Genomic DNA, 17,706 nt, shown 5'->3' with positions numbered 1-17,706 from the left:
AGTGGAGAAGAGCAATGCAGAAAAGAAAGCATATGACGGAAGATACCAATTGGGAAAATAGGAGAAGGTACCATGAATGGATGAAAATTGTGTAACACTTGTTTCTGCATGTCTTCATTATCTCCAAACTATTTAGCTGCTACATTTCTAGAATTTGTGCATTTTAAAATAAATTTGTTGTGTGCTGCCGACTTACCTTCCTTCCCCAAACTTTAAAGCTCACATTCTAAATCCTTTTTATTTTTTTTCTTTCATTTTCTACCTCTCTTTTAAAAGGTTACATCATACCCAACACTAATCATGCCTTATATCTTTAATAAATTGTCACATCCATTTGTCATTCTGAACAGCTTCCACTTTCAACGCCAATTCTGTCACTGCAATATAAGATCAGTAATTACTAAGCATCCATCATATCTGAAGTGATATGTCCCTAAATTCTTGGCTGTTCACAATAGTTCACTAACCTGAGTCTTGTTAAGCTAGAACTAATGTCGAATGGCTCCCTTTCTGTCTCTCTGCACCCCCCATAAAGCTACTCAAAGAAAAAAACCTATTTTTAGAGCTTTGTAATTTTACTAAATCATTTACATGAGCAAACCAATATTGTCACACAGAAGTCTAAGCACAGCTGGCTGACAAATCAGCCACCTATTAGCATACTGATATCAAGCAAGGAGGGCTGTGATAAGTGAATTGTACCAAAAAAGGGTCACATCTAATAATTTCACTCGCTTTCTTTGCTGAGCTATAAATAGCATGTATTGCAGCCAGCAGTGATTTTTAGGAGTCTGTCTCTAAAGGCTAAGCATCAAAAAGGAATCTAACTTATTCCTCCTCACAAATTCCCAAAAGCCCATGGATCTTTTTCCTATAATGTTCACCTTCTATTCATGGGTAAGATATAGATAAGATATAGGAAGAAGAGACAATAAATGGTGAATTCCATTTGGCACTCAGGACAGCTTCCCTGACAGAACCGTATCTGGCTGGGAGAGGTGAGTCTGGAAGTGACACAGCCTGTGGGCTGAGGCAGGGCAGTTAATCCCACTCTTAGAACCTGGGCCAGCACCTCTCTGCCACTATTCTGCATATCTGCCTCTGAGGAGTTTTGGTCAGGTATGAACTGGATTAGCCCAGACCGAAGTTTTGGCACATGTGTTCAGCATACCTGTCTCACAGGAGTGGTGGTCAAGGTGGCGGAGGTGATGGAGCGGTGAAAGTGGTAGCAGGAACAGGCAAAACAACTGGACAAGTCATGGCTTCCTAAATCGACCTGTAAGACCCTCTGCTTCATTTGGGAAGAACTTCCAACATCTCTGTATTCATCCTAGTTGTCTTCAGTCATCATGTAGCACTTGCTGTCACACATTCTGAAACACAGCTGGCCAAGGAATCAATGGCACGTTACGCATACTGATAACAAGCAGGGAGAGTTTATGACAAAGGCGTTTAAATAAAAGAAAAAGTCATAAAATTAGTTCACAAGCTCCCTTTCCCCCATCTCTTGTTCAGTTCCTTATTCTACTCTATTAATAAGCCCAACGTTATGAAAGTCTCTAAATTTTGGATGCTAGACTATCTAGAAAACCACTAATACTGCACTTGAGTCCAGATAGGATCAGTGTGTAGTATTACTGTACATTCTTCTATCCCTGGCTAAGTAAGCAGTCACTGTAGCCCTGTATTGTAGAGTATTATTGCCACTAGGTCAGTATGCTCAGGAGTGTGATAAAGTGATAGGCCCAAGGTAGTGGTAATAAGGCTGCAAGATATGAAAAAGAAAAATATAATTGCATTTTGGCATGATATATATACAGAACACTATACATTTAGGAAAGAATGTACTTAAATAAGTCAGAGCACTGAAATTCTCAAAAATGCTTTTTCTCCCTTTTCTTCCCATACTGAGAGATGCAGCTAATCCAACCATGACTCAATGGGCTTTCCAGTCATCAGAAATGGAAATTATTTAGTCAGTGTTCATATGCTCTGTTGCTGAGTAAGCCCCACTGTCAGAAAGCCATTCCATATCATTCACCTTTAATTGTGGTTATATATTAACTGCTTGACTGAGAATGGAAGAAGAGGGCAGTTAATTTGATTGATGGAGACAGCCAAAGTGGGCATTTCAGACCCCTGAAATTCCCTTTAGGACTTCAGTAGATCCTTTTTGGCGGTCTTGGTACATCACAGCTGTAGGATAATTGTCGTGTTTCCTCTCTGTTCTGTGGAAAACTGCCTTTAATACTGTTTTCTCAGCTTACTTGCATTTTAGATTATTGGGGACTTAAATGATGAGGGGTAAAATGGACCATTAAATACCTTAATATGCTCAAGTTTAAGTAGATTTAAAAAATATATGCATTTAACCTGAAGGAAAACAGGCTTGTACCCGAGAGAAACAAAAATATAAAAACCCGAAACCTAAAGCATTAAAGCAAATAAAAAACCAACATCACTTGCCTTGAAAAAAAAAACCAAACAGGTCACAACCTACTTTACAAAGATTTTTAATAGAGTATAGTAAAATATTCACATTATAAGATGAAGACTAGTACCAAAACTACGATAATTAAAATGGCACGCTCTGAAGTGACTGTTACAAATAAAGCTAGACAAATAACTATTTTCATTTATAGCTGCACATACACAACTTGTTTAATGCTTATAAATTGCCTGATTGACTTAGGCTTAAAACCCGCCAAGATTGGGGCGCCTGGGTGGCTCAGTAGGTTAAGCCTCTGCCTTGGGCTAAGGTCATGATCTCAGGGTCCTGTCTTAGGATCCTGGGATTGAGCCCTGCATCAGGCTCTCTGCTCAGAAGAGAGCCTGCTTCCTGCTCTCCAACTCTGCCTGGTGCTCTGTCCACTTGTGATCTCTCTCTCTCTGTCAAATAAATAAATAAAATCTTAAAAAAAAAAAAGCTGCCAAGATATTCCAAGGATTACATGGTATGACTTGCAAACAAACAGGGGGAAGAACGGGGTAAAAAAAGGATCAATTATCCCATGTTCTTAAACAATTTTAAGGCTCAGTTTCTTGGGTATAGAAGTCAAGGGTATCATTTTCCTCTAAAAAAAAGTCAGACTCCATTTAATGCTCAGTCATTTGACAGCTACACAGGTTAGTGTTTTGGAAGTAGAAGATAAGGTGAAGGAAAAACATTTGCTATAATTCAGCAGCAAAATTTAAGGCTTGCTCTGTATTTTTGTACAGGGCTAGGAGAATGAGCTTATAGCTAAGAACAAAGAAGAGAAGAAAAAAGAGAAGAAAAAAAGATCTTGGCCAAATTTATGCCAGAGAATTCCAACCTATGCAAAGCTGAGTAAAATAGGATCTGGGTGCATTTACTGGACACCTCTGGGTAAAAAGTGAAATAAATCATTCAATTAAGTTAGTGCAGTTCAAACTGATAAGCATATTTGTGTTATTCTGTTGGTCCCTTAGGAGTTTGACTTTTCCCTTGAATTTTGTACTCAGGTATACAATCACCTACATGTTGTTTTCATTTAGATGGTCTTATAAGCACCTTAAATTTAACATACCAAAATTAACTCCTTCTTCTGACCCAACCTGCCCATTCCATTATTTTCTCAGTAAATGGAAAACCCATCCTTCTACTAATTCAGTACTTGAAACCATCCTTGACTCCAAATTCACTCACATTTTATGCTCTATCAGACAACGCTGTAGTATTTTACTTTCAAAATATTTTCAACGTCTTTCACTACTTCCACTGTTTTGCCTGACTCAAAAAGGAAAAGAACAAATTAACATTTGGGATAGGAGAGTCTAACTTTTGGAAGGGACTTTTGTTAAGCCTTTCAAGGCTGGTAAGAGTAGTAGGAAGCTGAACAGAGCTGAAATCTTTTCTGTAGACCAGAAACCAAGCTAAGCCCTGGAGGTAAAGTGGTGACTTAGACAAACAGGCTGTTTGCCTTCATGAATTTCATAATCTAAGATAGTGGACAGATAAATCAATAAACAAATGAGGTGATTACAGATTATTTTAAGACCCATGAGTGAAGTTAAGTAGGTGATAGGATTGGAAGTAATTGGAGAACTAGGAAAGCTCTCCATGAGTGGAGATTTTGATTTCAATTTTAATTTTGGGCAGAGACTTGCTGGAGGAGAATCACCATGCCTTGTAAGAAACAGTGCAGGCAGAGGAAACAGTGAATGTGAGGGAAGGAAAAGATTTACCACATGTGGTAACTAAAAAGGTGGTCAGTGTGGTTGCAGGGTAATGAGTGAGGGGAGTGTGGGGGGAGCTGTCACTGAAGCCAGACCTTACAGGCTATCAGTCCAGATAAGGAATTCTGGTTTCATTCCACTGCAAAAGGAAGTCACTGGAAGGTTTTAACCAGAGGCATAACAGAGCCAGTTTACCTTTTAAAAAGAACAAATTGTGGTCTGACAGTGAAGGCTAAATTAAATTGGCATTGCTCTTATTCCTTTGATCCCCTTTTAGAGGTTTAAAACTCAACTTGAAAATGACCTAGGTTTATGTTAAATGCCTGTTGAAAATTCCTTTGATAGGACTCATCCTTCCCAATCATCGAGATATCCATTTTCATCTACAGCTCTATTAACTGGCTATAGTTTCAGTGCCTAGAAATTGCAGAAATTCACTGGTAAACCATTTCTGGCCTGATGAGGGCAACATTTGATCAACTCATTCAATATGATTAGCATAATAAGAAAAGAATAGTATTTATGCAATGACACTGATATTTTAAAATTATGATAATATGAAAGGTCAGATTTGAGGTTAGTCTTTAATTTGGGGTTCTTTGCTTTAATGGAGATACTTGCATGTATTTAACTTGTTTAAAAATCATACACACACATACATACATAAATATATACAGTCCACAGGGAATTTATAGCAAAAACAAAATAAACCATACACACTCACAAATTTAGAAATTATGTTCTATTAACCATTTTTTTATACTTAAGATATTTGCTATCCCAACAATCACAATAATAACCTGTGTTTCTCTTTAGTCATCTCTTCCTTTACTGCAAAATTTCAAGCAATAAGCAAGGAAAATTCCCATTTTCATAGTGATTTCAATTATAAAATTTATTTTATATTGCATATACTCTTTACACTTCAGGCTCTGAGATTATTCTCCTAGACATAGCTCCCAACTGTAATTCAATAGAGATATATTAAAAACTAAACAAAACTTTACTTCCCTACAGTATATTCTCAATACAGATGAGACCTACACAAATTAGCTGAATATGCTAGAGCTCTTTCCCACTTCCGATGGTGCTTGTTATCCACAACCACCTCTTGTGTACTTTGTTAGCATCAACCAATGATTTTTGAGATGTTAAGTTACAATGTCTTAAGGGTTTTTCTTCCGATACTGAAAATTTTGTAGAGCTCTCTTGAAGGCATGAAAGCCATTGACCCTACAGAATGAATTTTTAATGGGGGAAATTCCAGGAATATAGCCAAGTCATGTGGGGGCTATTTGGGATCTTTCCTTAAATTACCCACTATAAGGACCCTTAAAATGGTTGTTCTAAGACTGTACCTGAGATAAATTTATCTCATGAAAAATTATCCTATAACTTTGTAATAAAGGCACTGAGAAGTTTTTGTCCTTGATTGTACTTAAAATGTCATCATAATTTCCTCTTAAGGGTTATATAACATTATCATAAGGATAAAGAAATATAATGATTAATTATAGTAAGATTAATTAGTATTTACATTTTACTTTTCTCTTAAAATTCCTTTATAAACATAAGCTAATTAATAGATCAGACCCTGATATTTTGTTTAAGGCTTTAGATTATGATTTATGTTTAGCTGAAGTGCTTCTTTAGCATTTTTATTTGGTGCAGCATATAATATAACAGAAGGCAGATACTTTTCTTTCCTCTTCCACTGTAAGCAGGTGAAAGGTGTTTGGATCACTTACTACACCTATTTGTGCTTGCAAGAGCTCTAGAAACAATAGGAAGAAAGTCCCATTCTTTGGAGAAAATTTTAGTGGGATATAACATGTAAATTTATTTCAGAAATAAAATGCATACTCCTATAAAACAGGAAAGAATTATTTGTAAACAAACCACACCATTCCATATTTTGTATTGTGACTAGTTTATGAAAATTTAGAAATGTGGTCAGAATTCTTTGCAAAGTGAAAGAACTACTTAAATGTCTAGAAAGCCTTGTACGTTCACATTGTAGCTGTATATTTCACCTCCCTAAGTATCCTTTTCAGCCCCATGATGTAGCAGTGAGCCTGCTGTCCTCAGTCTGCTGTCCTGTCCAAAGGCTAGGTAATGTAGGTTGTTCCCTTCCCTACCCTATATCCTTCAACGAACTTTTCTGACTATTTGGTGTCATAATCCCATAGTATTTTTGTTTTTGTTTTTAATTATTTTTATTAAAATATGTATTATTTGCTTCAGGGGTACAGGTCTATGAATCATCAGGCTTAACATTACACAGCACTCACCATAGCATATACTTTCCCCGCTGTCCATAACCCAACCACCCTATCCCTACCCCTCCATCCCCCAGCAACCCTCAGTTTTTTGTGTGTGAGATTAAGAGTCTCTTATGGTTTGTCTCCCTCAAAATCCCATCTTGTTTAATTTTTTCCTTCCCTATCCCCCAAACCCCTGCCTTGCCTCTCGAATTCCTCATATCAGGGAGGACGTATGATAATTGTCTTTCTCTGGTTGACTTATTTCACTTAGCTTATACCCTCTGGTTCCATCCACATTGTTGCAAATGACAAGATTTCACTTCTTTTGATGGCTGCGTACTGTTCCATGGTATATATATGCCATCTCTTCTTTATCCATTCATCTGTTGATGGATGTCTAGGTTCTTGCCATAGTTTGGCTATTGTGGACATTACTGCTATGAACATTTGGGTGGACATGCCCCTTCAGATCACTACATTTGTATCTTTAGGGTATATCCCAGTGGTGTGATTGCTGGGTCGTAGGGTACCTCTATTTCAACTTCTTGAGGAACCTCCATGCTGTTTTCTAGAGTGGCTGCACCAGCTTGCATTCCCACAACCAGTGTAGGAATGTTCCCCTTTCTCAGCATCCTTGCCAACATCTGTCATTTGCTGACTTGTTAATTTTAGCCATTCTGACTGGTGTGAGGTGGTATCTCATTGTGGTTTTGATTTGTATTTCCCTGATGCCGAGTGACTTTTTCATGTGTCTGTTGGCCATTTGGATGTCTTCTTTGCAGAAATGTCTGTTCATGTTTTCTGCCCATTTCTTAATTGGATTATTTGTTCTTTGGGTGTTGAGTTTGATAAGTTCTTTATAGATTTTGGATACTAGCCCTTTATCTGATGTGTCATTTGCAAATATCTTCTCCCATTCTGTCAATTGTCTTTTGGTTTTGTTGACTGTTTGCTTTGCTCTGCAAAAGCTTTTGATCTTCATGAAGTCCCAATAGCTAATCTTTGCCCTTGCTTCCCTTGCTTTTGGCAATGTTTCTAGGAAGAAGTTGCTGTGGATGAGGTTGAAGACATTGCTGGCTGTGTTCTCCTAAAGGATTTGGATTGATTCCTCTCTCACATTGAGGTCTTTCGTGCAGTTTGAGTTTATTGTTGTATGTGGTATAAGGAAAAGATCCAGTTCCATTTTTCTGCATGTGGCTGTCCAATTTTCCCAACATCATTTGTTGAAGAGACTGTCTTTATTCCATTGGGTATTCTTTCCTGTTTTGTCAAAGATTAGTTGATAGAGTTGATAGAAAGATAGAGTTGAGGGTCTATTTCTGGGTTCTCGATTTTGTTCCATTGATCTATGTGTCTGTTTTTGTGCCAGTATCATACTGTCTTGATGATTACAGCTTTGTAATAAAGAGTGAAGTCTGGAATTGTGATGCCACCAACTCTGGCTTTCTTTTTCAACATTCCTCTGGCTACATGGGGTCTTTTCTGGTTCCAAATAAATTTTAGGATTATTTGTCCCATTTCTTTGAAAAAAAATTGATGGGATTTTGATAGGGATTGCATTAAATGTACAGATTGCTTTAAGTAGACATTTTCACAATATTTGTTCTTCCAATCCATGAGCATGGAATGTTTTTCCATTTCCTTGTGTCTTCCTCAATCTCTTTCATGAGCAATTTAGAGTTTCTGAGTAGATTCTTTTCCTCTTTGGTTAGGTTTATTCCTAGGTATCTTATGGTTTTGGGTGCAATTGTAAATGGGATTGACTCCTTAATTTCTCTTTCTTCTGTCCTGTTGTTGGTGTATAGAAATGAAACTGATCTCTATGCATTGATTTTATATCCTGACACTTTACTGAATTCCTGTACAAATTTTAGCAGATTTAGAGTGGAGTCTTTTGGGTTTTCCCCATAAAGTATATCATCTGCAAAGAGTGAGAGTTTGACTACTTCTTTGCTGATTTGGATGCCTTTAATTTCTTTTTGTTGTCTTATTGCAGAGGCTAGGACTTCTAGTACTATGATGAATATCCTATGATGAATAGTAGACAGCCCTACCGTGTTCCTGAACTTAGGGGGAAAATGCTCTCAGTTTTTCCCCATTCAGAATGATACTCACTGTGGATTTTTCATAAATGGTTTTGATGGTATTGAGGTATGTACCCTCTATCCCTACACTTTGAAGAGTTTTGATCAAGAAAAGATACTGTACTTTTTCAACTGCTTTTTTTTAGCACCTATTGAGAGTATCATATGCTTCTTGTTCTTTCTTTTATTAATGTAATGTATCACATTGATTGATTTGTGGGTGTTGAACCAACCTTGCAGCCCAGGGAGAAATCCCACTTGGTCATGGTGAATAATCCTTTTAATGTACTGTTGGATCCTACTGGCTAGTGTTTTGGTGAGAATTTTTGCATCTGTGTTCATCAAGGATATTGGTCTGTAATTATCCTTTTTTGATGGGGTTTTTGTCTAGTTTGGGGATCAAGGTAATGCTGGCCTCATAAAATGAGTTTGGAAGTTTTCCTTCCATTTCTATTTTTTGGAACAGTTGCAGGAGAATAGGAATTAATTCTTCTTTAAATGTTTGGTAGAATTCCCCCTGGGAAGCCGTCTGGCTCTGGGCTCTTGTTTCTTGGGAGATTTAAGATGACTGCTTCAGTCTCCTTACTGGTTATGGGTCTGTTCAGGTTTTCTATTTCTTCTTGGTTCAGTTTTGGTAGTTTATATGTCTCTAGGAATGCATCCATTTCTTCCAGAAGGTTAAATTTGCTGGCATATAGTTGCTTATAATCTGTTCTTATAATTGTTTGTATTTCTTTGGTGTTGGTTGTGATCTCTCCTCTTTCCTCATGATTTTATTAATTTGGGTTCTCTCTCTCTCTCTCTCTCCTTCCCTCTCTCTTTTTTTGTAAAGTCTGGCCAGGGGTTTATCAGTCTTATTAATTCTTTCAAAGAACCAGCTCCTAATTTCATTGATTTGTTCTACTGTTCTTTTGGTTTCTATTTTATTTGATTTCTGCTCTGATCTTTATTATTTATCTTCTGCTGCTTGGTTTAGGCTTTCTTTGCTGTTCTTTCTCCAGCACCTTTTGGTGTAGGGTTAGGTTGTGTACTTGAGACCTTTCTTGTTTCTTGAAAAAGGCTTGTATCACTATATACTTTCCTCTGAGGACCACCTTTGCTGTGTCCTAAAGATTTTGAACAGTTGTGTTTTCATTTTCATTTGTTTCCATTAATTTTTTCAATTCTTTTTTAATTTCCTGGTCAACCCATTCATTCTTCAGTAGGATGCTCTTTAGCCTCCATGTATTTGAGTTCTTTCCAAATTTCCTCTAGTGATTGAGTTCTAGTTTCAGAGCATTGTGACCTGAAAATATGCATGGAATGATCCCAATCTTTTGGTTCCTGTTGAGAACTGATTTTTGCCCCAGGATGTGATCTATTCTGGAGAATGTTCCATGTGCACTAGAGAAGAATGTGTATTCTGTTGCTTTGGGTTGGAATGTTCTGAACGTATCTGTGATGTCCATCTGGTCCAGTGTGTCATTTAAAGCCTTTATTTCCCTGTTAATCTTTTGCTTAGATGATCTATTTCAGTGAGGGGGGCAGTTAAAGTCCCCTACTATTACTGTATTATTGTCAATGTGTTTCTTTGATTTTGTTATTAATTGATTTGTTATTAATTGGTTTATATAATTGGCTGCTACCTTGTTACAGGCATAGATATTTTAAATTGTTGGATCTTCTTGTCAGACAGACCTTTTAAGTATCATATAGTGTCCTTCCTGATCACTTATTATAGTCTTTGGTTTAAAATCTAAATTTGTCTGTTATAAGGATTGCCATCCCAGCTTTCTTTTGATATCCATTAGCATGGTAAATTGTTTTCCAATCCCTCATTTTAAATCTGGAGGTGTCTTTCAGTCTAAAATGAGTTTCTCGTAGACAGCATATCGATGGGTTTTTTTTTTTTTTTAATCCATTCTGATACCCTGTGTTTTGATTGGGACATTTAGCCCATTTATATTCAGGTTAACTATTGAAAGATATGAATTTAGTGCTATTGTATGGGGTGTAAGGTGACTATTACTATATATTTTCTCTGCTTCTTTCTGGTCTATTACTTTTAGGCTCTCTCTTTGCTTAGAGGACCCCTTTCAATATTTCCTATAGTGCCAGTTTGGGGTTTGCAAATTCTTTTAGTTTTTGTTTGTCCTGGAAGCTTTTTATCTCTCCTTCTATTTTCAATGACAGCCTAGCTGGATATAGTATTCTTGGCTACATATTTTCCTTGTTTAGTGCTCTGAATATATCATGCCAGTCCTTTCTGGCCTGCCAGGTCTCTGTGGATGAGTCTGCTGTCAATCTAATATTTCTACTGTTGTAGTAGAGACTTCTTGTCCCAAGCTACTTTGAGGATTTTCCCTTTCTCACTGAGACTTTTAAGTTTTACTATCAGATGATAGGTGTGGACCTATTTTTATTGGTTTTGAGGGGGGTTCTCTGTGCCTCCTGAATTTTGATGCTTGTCCCCTTTACCATATTAGGGAAATTCTCTACTATAATTTGCTCCAACATACCTTCTGTCCCTCTCTCTACTTTTTCTTCTTCTTCTGAGATCCCAATTATTCTAATATTGTTTTATCGTATGGTGTCACTTATCTCTCAAATTCTCCCCTTGTGATCTGGTAGTTATTTTTCTCTCTTTTGCTCAGCTTCTTTATTCTCCATCATTTGGTCTTCTATATTACTAATTCTCTCTTCTGCCTCATTTGTCCTAGCAGTAAGAGCCTCCATTTTTTATTGTGCCTCATTAATAGCTTTTTAAATTTCAAGTTGATTAGATTTTAGTTCTTTTATTTTTCCAGAAATGGATTTTATTTCGCTAGAAATGTATTCTCTAATATCTTTCATGCCTTTTTCGAGCCCAGCTAGCACCTTGATAATTGTCATTCTGAACTCTAGTTCTGACATATTTCCAAAGTCCATATTGATTAGGTCTCTAGCCATCAGTACTGCCTCTTGTTCTTTTTTCTGTGGTGAGTTGTTCCACCTGTCATTTTATCCAGATAAGAGTATATGAATGAGAGAGTAAAATACTAAAAGGGTGGCAAAGACCCCAGAAAAATATATGTTAACCAAATCAGAATATACCTGAAACTGGTGGCAGGGGGGAAGGAAGGGTTAAAAATACATATATATTACCCTGTTGAATAGAACAGAGCCACTGACTTGATTTTGAGTGTATTCTGGTTTCTAAGAAGAAAGTACCTCCCAAAATTTTAAAGAAAGAAAAACTTATATACATATAAAAGTAAGGGTAAACATGATGAAGGGATGGAATATGACTGTAAAGATGAAAATTTAAAAAGATCCTAAAAAAGGAATTGATAAGATAATTTGGTTTGAAAAAGAAAAAAAAGAGGAGAGAATGTGATCAGACTGGAGCTAGATTTAGGGTATATTTTGATCTATTAGAAGAGATTATATCCAAAATTTTTAAAGGAAAAAAAAACCTATTATGTATACGAAAAATTAGGTTAAATACAATGAAGGAATAAAATATGACTATAACAATGAAAATTTAAAAAGCTTTAAAAAAAATATATTAATAAGATAAAACAGTTTTACAACATCAAAAAAGGAAAGAGGAAAATTTAAAAAATAGAATAGGAAAAAAATAAAATTAAAAATATTTAACTGTGAAAGACTAAAAGATCATGGGGAAAATGCCATGAATTCTATGTGTTGCTTTCCTGTAGCTCTGGAGTTCTGCAGCTCTTATTGTTCTGTAAACTTGTTCTTGACTGGATGTTCTTGGTGATCTTCTGGGGGAGGGTCCTGTTGCAGTGATTCTTAATTGTCTTTGCCTGAGGGTGAATTGGACCACCCCTGCCAGGGGCCAGGTTAAGTAATCTGTTCTGGTTCACTCTTGGGAGCTTTTGCTCCCTGAATGCTTTCCAAAGAGCTTGGAGGACAGGAATGAATATGGTGGCCTCCCAGTCTTCAGCCCAGAGGAGACAAGAGCTCAGGGTCCCACTCCTCAGTGTGCCCTCGGAGAGAAGCAGTCAGTCCCTCCCATCTCCCTGGTCTCTGGCTGCACTCCATTGTCACCTGGCCTGTGACCGAGCATTTCTGTCTCTGGCGCTCAGCCCCATTTGGATTCTCCAAACCCAGCAGATTCATGCTGTGGCTCCCATGCCACTCCTCCTGGAGGAGGAAAGAGGGGGTCTCTCCAGATCTGCCACTTGTGGTGTCCCCTGCTTGAAAAGTAGTGGCCCGACTGCCTTGGATCATGGTTTAAGGTAACCCCAAGCTGAGAGCCCCCATCTTGGCTCTGTCTCAGTAGCTAGCTACCCACTCTGATACCCAGAAGCTCTGCCACACTCAGGCACCCCCGGTCTTTCTGTCACCCCACGGGTCCTGAGACCACACTGTCCCCGTGAGGACTCCACACCGACTTAGCCTTAGGAGTGACATCCCTCAGTGGAGAAGACTTCTAAAATTTCTGATTTTGTGCTCCACTGCTCCACCACTTGCTGGGAGCTGGCCTCTCCCTCTGCGGTTTATCTTCCCATTGCTTTGGATTCACTTCTCTACATGTCCTACCTTCCCCAGAGTGGTCAATTTTCTCTTCCTAGAATTGCTGCTCTTCTTCTCTTCTATCTCCTGTTGAGTTCGTAGGTGTTCAGAATGGTTTGATAACTATCTAGCTGAACTCCAGGTAACTAATGCTATTTCAGCCTCCTACTCCTCCACCATATTGCTTCCTTTCCAGTTTTTGTTTTTATTATTGTCTATCTTCTTAGTTATTTTCTTTCTTTTTACCTTGGTTATACATTGACTCCTTTTTTTTTTTTTTAGTTTTATAAGTTATAGACTTAGGTCATTCATTAAAAACTAATATTTTAATAAGATGTCTTCAAAGCTACAAATTCCCTCTAAACTCTGTTTTTGAGATGTTGTATTTTCATTTTATAATGAAATGCAAAATGTTTTCTTATTCTCGTTATTTCTTCTTTGAATCATGATTATTTAGAATTCTGTCTTTTAATTTCAAAATGTGTGGGGGTCTATAGATATCATATTTATTCATATAAATATTATTCCATTGTTATTAGAGGCCATACTTGGTGAAATTACCATTTTTAAGAATTTGATGAGATTTTCCTTATGCTCAAATATTTGATCTGTATTGGTGAATGCTCCAGGTGCATTATTTCAAATACTTAAAAATAGTATGCCTTCTGCAGTTATGTGTAATATTATATAAATGTCAAATTAGCTCAAAATGGTTGGTAGTATAATTAAAATCTTCTCGATCTTTACTATTTTCTTTTACTCTTGTTCACAGCTGTATCTTTTAGTGAGAGTGTGGTGTAAAAAATCTCCCAATTATGATTATAGATTTGACTGTATCACCTTTTTATCTTGTAGAGTTTGCTTTGTGTTTGTTGAATCTCTCCTATTAAGTACATATACATTTATTATTTCAACGTTTCCTGAGGAATTAACCAAATATCCTTCTTTTCTTATGGTTAATCTACTGTCTCTGAAAATGTGCATGGTCTGGTATTCATATTTCCACACTACTTTCTTAATGCCTGTCTTTTTATGATATATATTTCTATATTTTTGTCCACTCATTTTCTTTTACCTTATCTATTTTTTTAATTTAAAATATACTGTAGACTGAATATGGTTAGGTCCTGGGTGTCTCAGTGGGTTAAAGCCTCTGCCTTTGGCTCAGGTCATGATCCCAGGGTCCTGGGATTGAGCCCTGCATCCCGCTGTCTGCTCAGCAGGGAGCCAGCTTCCCCTTCTCTCTCTGCCTGCCTCTCTGCCTACTTGTGATCTCTGTCTGTCAAATAAATAAATAAAACCTTTTAAAAAAAACTAGTTTGACATTTTTTGCTTTTTAATGGAATTTTTCACCCACTTGAATTAAAAAAAAATTTTATTTTTCCAGTTCAATTTTTTTCTTTCATTATAATATAAAAGGTATTTAAAATTTTTATTTTATTTCCAGTAAAGTTAACATACAGTGTTATATTAGTTTCAAATGTACACTATAGTGATTCAGCAATTCCATACATCCCCCTGAGCTCATCCCAGGAAGAATACTCCTTAATCCCCATGGCCTATTTCATCCATCCTCACCCTTACCCCAAAACATCAATTCGTTTTCTAAATTAGAGTCTGTTTCTTGGTTTGTTTCTCTCTCTCTTTTTTCTTCATTGTTCCTATAAAAATTTTTTAAAGGTTTTATTTGTTTGATAGAGAAGGAGAACATGAGTGGGGGAGGGGCAGAAGGAGAGGGACAGCAAGAAGCAGACTTCCCCTTGAGCATGGAGCCTGACTTGGACTTCATCCCAGGACCTTGAGATCATGACCTGAGCTGAAATCAGTTGTTTAACTAAGAGACACCCAGGTACCCCTTTGCCCCATAAATTTAATGTAAATATTGCTATGGTTGGATTACTACTACCAATCTTTCTATTTGTATGTCTTTCATTTTATATCACCTACTGGCTTTTTTGGCCATGCTTTTATGTTGTTTTATGATTGTTTAAGGTATTATAATATGCATCTTTAACATACCTTTAGTATTGTATTACTTCATATAAAATGTAAGAACATTGTAGAGACTCTGGATTCTGGTAACTTCCTGTGAAAAGTTTTGATTTTTGTTAGATAGCAGTTTAATTGTTGGCAGATCACATTGAACTGGTGGAGCTTTATTAGGAGAGTCTGTTACATTGTAACCTTGAGTCTTAAGAAACATTCCTTAGTTCTGAAACTTCTTCGCTCCTGAGGTATGGTCTTTTTGAAGTTTAATGGCCAGCTAACAATTTTTGCCAACTTCCTCAGACTTAGCACAGTATGCAAATTCCAAACTCTCTCCTGCAGTGGTCAACTTAAGTTTCAGCTTAGCTCATCAGCCTTCAGCTGTTACTTTTCACTCTGCTCTTTAGAGTCTCTTCCATATGAGTAGAGTTCATGTTGTCCAAGAATTGAAGTGGGTTTGTGCATATATTTTCAGACTTCCATCCTTTGTGGTGCCTTTCTTCCTGGAATTTCCTCTGTTAATTTACAGCCACTATGGCAGCCTCAAACACCATCCTCTGACACCTAAAGCAATACACCTGAAGGTTTTGCTTGAGTATTAGCTATTCTGAATCTGGGAAGACTAGAGTGTACCCTCAAGAGATGTCACATAAATGTTGATATCACCCAGTTGCGTTCTACTTTTAAGCTCCCTTTAATTTGTCTACTTTTGGTTGCTCTACATGGCCTTTAAGGAGTTGGTTTTTATATTTTATTTGGAGTTAATGACTGCCATCTCTGGGAGGGTAATTAAAATTAAACCAGTTTGTTATGCCAAGAACTGGAATTGGAAAATGACTTTTAAAAAAATAGGGGTACCTGGGTGGCTCAGTGAGTTAAGCCTCTGCCTTTGGCTCAGGTCATGATCCCAGAATCCTGGGATCTGGCCTCGCATCTGGCTCTCTGCTCAGCAGGGAGTCTGTTACCCCCCCCCACTCCCTATGCCAACCCCTCTTCTGCCTCCCTCTCTGCCTACTTGTGACTTGTGATCTCTGTCTGTCAAATAAATAAATAAAATCTTAAAAAATATATCAAGGCCCCCTTAAGAAAACAGCTGAGCAAGATTCTGAGCAAGTCATATGATCTAGATATTTACAAATTCTGTGCAGTGATATGATCATCCTGCTTATTTTTTTTTTTTAAGTCAATTCTATCACTGGTCTCTTCATTCTAAGGTTGGATCCAGTGATGTGGTTATAGGAATGTGGTTTATTGGTTAAAACAAGCAGTATTTTTTTCTTGGGGCACCTGGGTGGCTCAGATGGTTAAGCATCTGCCTTTGGCTCAGGTCATGATCCCAGGATCTTGGATCGAGCCCCACACCAGGCTCCCTGCTCAGTTGGGAGTCTGCTTCTCCCTCTCCACCTGCTCATGCTCTCTCTCTCTCTTTCTATATCTCTCTGTCTCAAATTGAGACAGAGTTAGTCAAAGACTTGAATAAATAAAGTCTCTAAATAAAACAGTATTGTTTTCTTCTTACTTTAATATGAAATCTATTTTATAAGACTAGGAAGTATAAAAGCTTCCAAACCTGGTGTTCCCTTATTTTATATATAGTCTATATTATTTCCCATGCTTATTTTAAAAGTCCTTAACGTAGGTTTTATAAAATAGATGCATTTAAACTGTTATCAGACACTGAATGTACCCACTCTCTTCAGTGTCCTCTGTTTTCATGCCCTCTACCTTGGCTTATATGACTTTATATCCAACGGCTCCATACTCAACAAATTAGTGCCTGCAGGCCTAGGCAAACAACAAAAATGTGTAAAGCAGACCAGCATGGGGAAACATGAGAGAGTTCTGGAAGAGGTAGATTGCATTATATAAAAAAGTCATGCATTATATAAAAGGTCAACCTCACCAGCAGTTTGGCATATAGGGATCCATGGGCCAGAGTTACCAGATATTCCACTTGTAAAAGAAGCTGGAAGTAAGGATTTCTATGTGAAATATCCTGATTATTAAAATACCTTTCAGGTCAAATCAAATATATTTGATTAGTATCTAAGTTCACGTGAGGTGCTATAACAGAATACCATAGACTTCATGGCTTAAACAACAAACATTTCTTTCTTACAGTTCTGGAAGCTGGGGAGTCAAGAACAAGATGCGGGCAGATTCACTGTCTGGTGGGTGCTTGTTTCCTGGTATATAGCACAGGTTCTGGCTGTGTCCTCACATGGCAGAAAGGGCAAGGTTGTTCTGTAGGATCTCTTTTATAAGAGTATGAATCTCTTTCATGAGGGCTCTGTGCTTATTACTTACCAAAGGTTCCATCTCCAAATATCATCAGATTAGGTTTCAACATAGGAATTTCAGTCTATAGTAGATAGTGTACGGAATTTTTGTCTCTCAGATTGCTTACTTATTTCCATTGTTGGCTTGTCTTCCATTTGCTTTTTCTCCCTCACTCGTTTGGAATGCTCCCCCATGCAAACCTACCTAAATCCTGTCTTCTATGCTCAATTCAAGTTTTGCATCCTCATAAAGCTGCTGAGCGTCTTCCAGTCTTCATTGTTCATCTTCTCCTTCTGTGAAATTTATAATATTTATAGTTTTAGGAAACATTTTATGGCTTAATTTTACTGCCTTTGTACACTGTGAATTGTGCTTCAGTTCCCAGTGTCTTTTCT

At 37.2% G+C, this 17,706-nt stretch overlaps 1 protein-coding gene and 1 long non-coding RNA gene across 4 annotated transcripts in view; one reads left to right on the top strand and one right to left on the bottom strand.

The window, feature by feature from the left end:
• The window catches only part of TMEM232 (transmembrane protein 232), a 280,919-nt gene that overhangs the window by 153,618 nt on the left and 109,595 nt on the right, over positions 1-17,706 (top strand). The window lies entirely within an intron of this gene.
• Positions 1,021-17,706, bottom strand: part of LOC125100392 (uncharacterized) — a 323,416-nt gene continuing 306,730 nt past the window's right edge. The window contains exon 6 of the long non-coding RNA XR_007127531.1: positions 1,021-1,384. This is a non-coding gene — a long non-coding RNA (uncharacterized LOC125100392). The remainder of the gene's footprint in view (positions 1,385-17,706) is intronic.

Source organism: Lutra lutra, chromosome 5 (assembly GCF_902655055.1).
Source record: "Lutra lutra chromosome 5, mLutLut1.2, whole genome shotgun sequence".
Taxonomy (NCBI): Eukaryota; Metazoa; Chordata; class Mammalia; order Carnivora; family Mustelidae; genus Lutra; species Lutra lutra.
The sequence above is the reverse complement of the archived record's forward strand: the minus strand, read 5'-3'. Positions and strand labels throughout refer to the sequence as shown.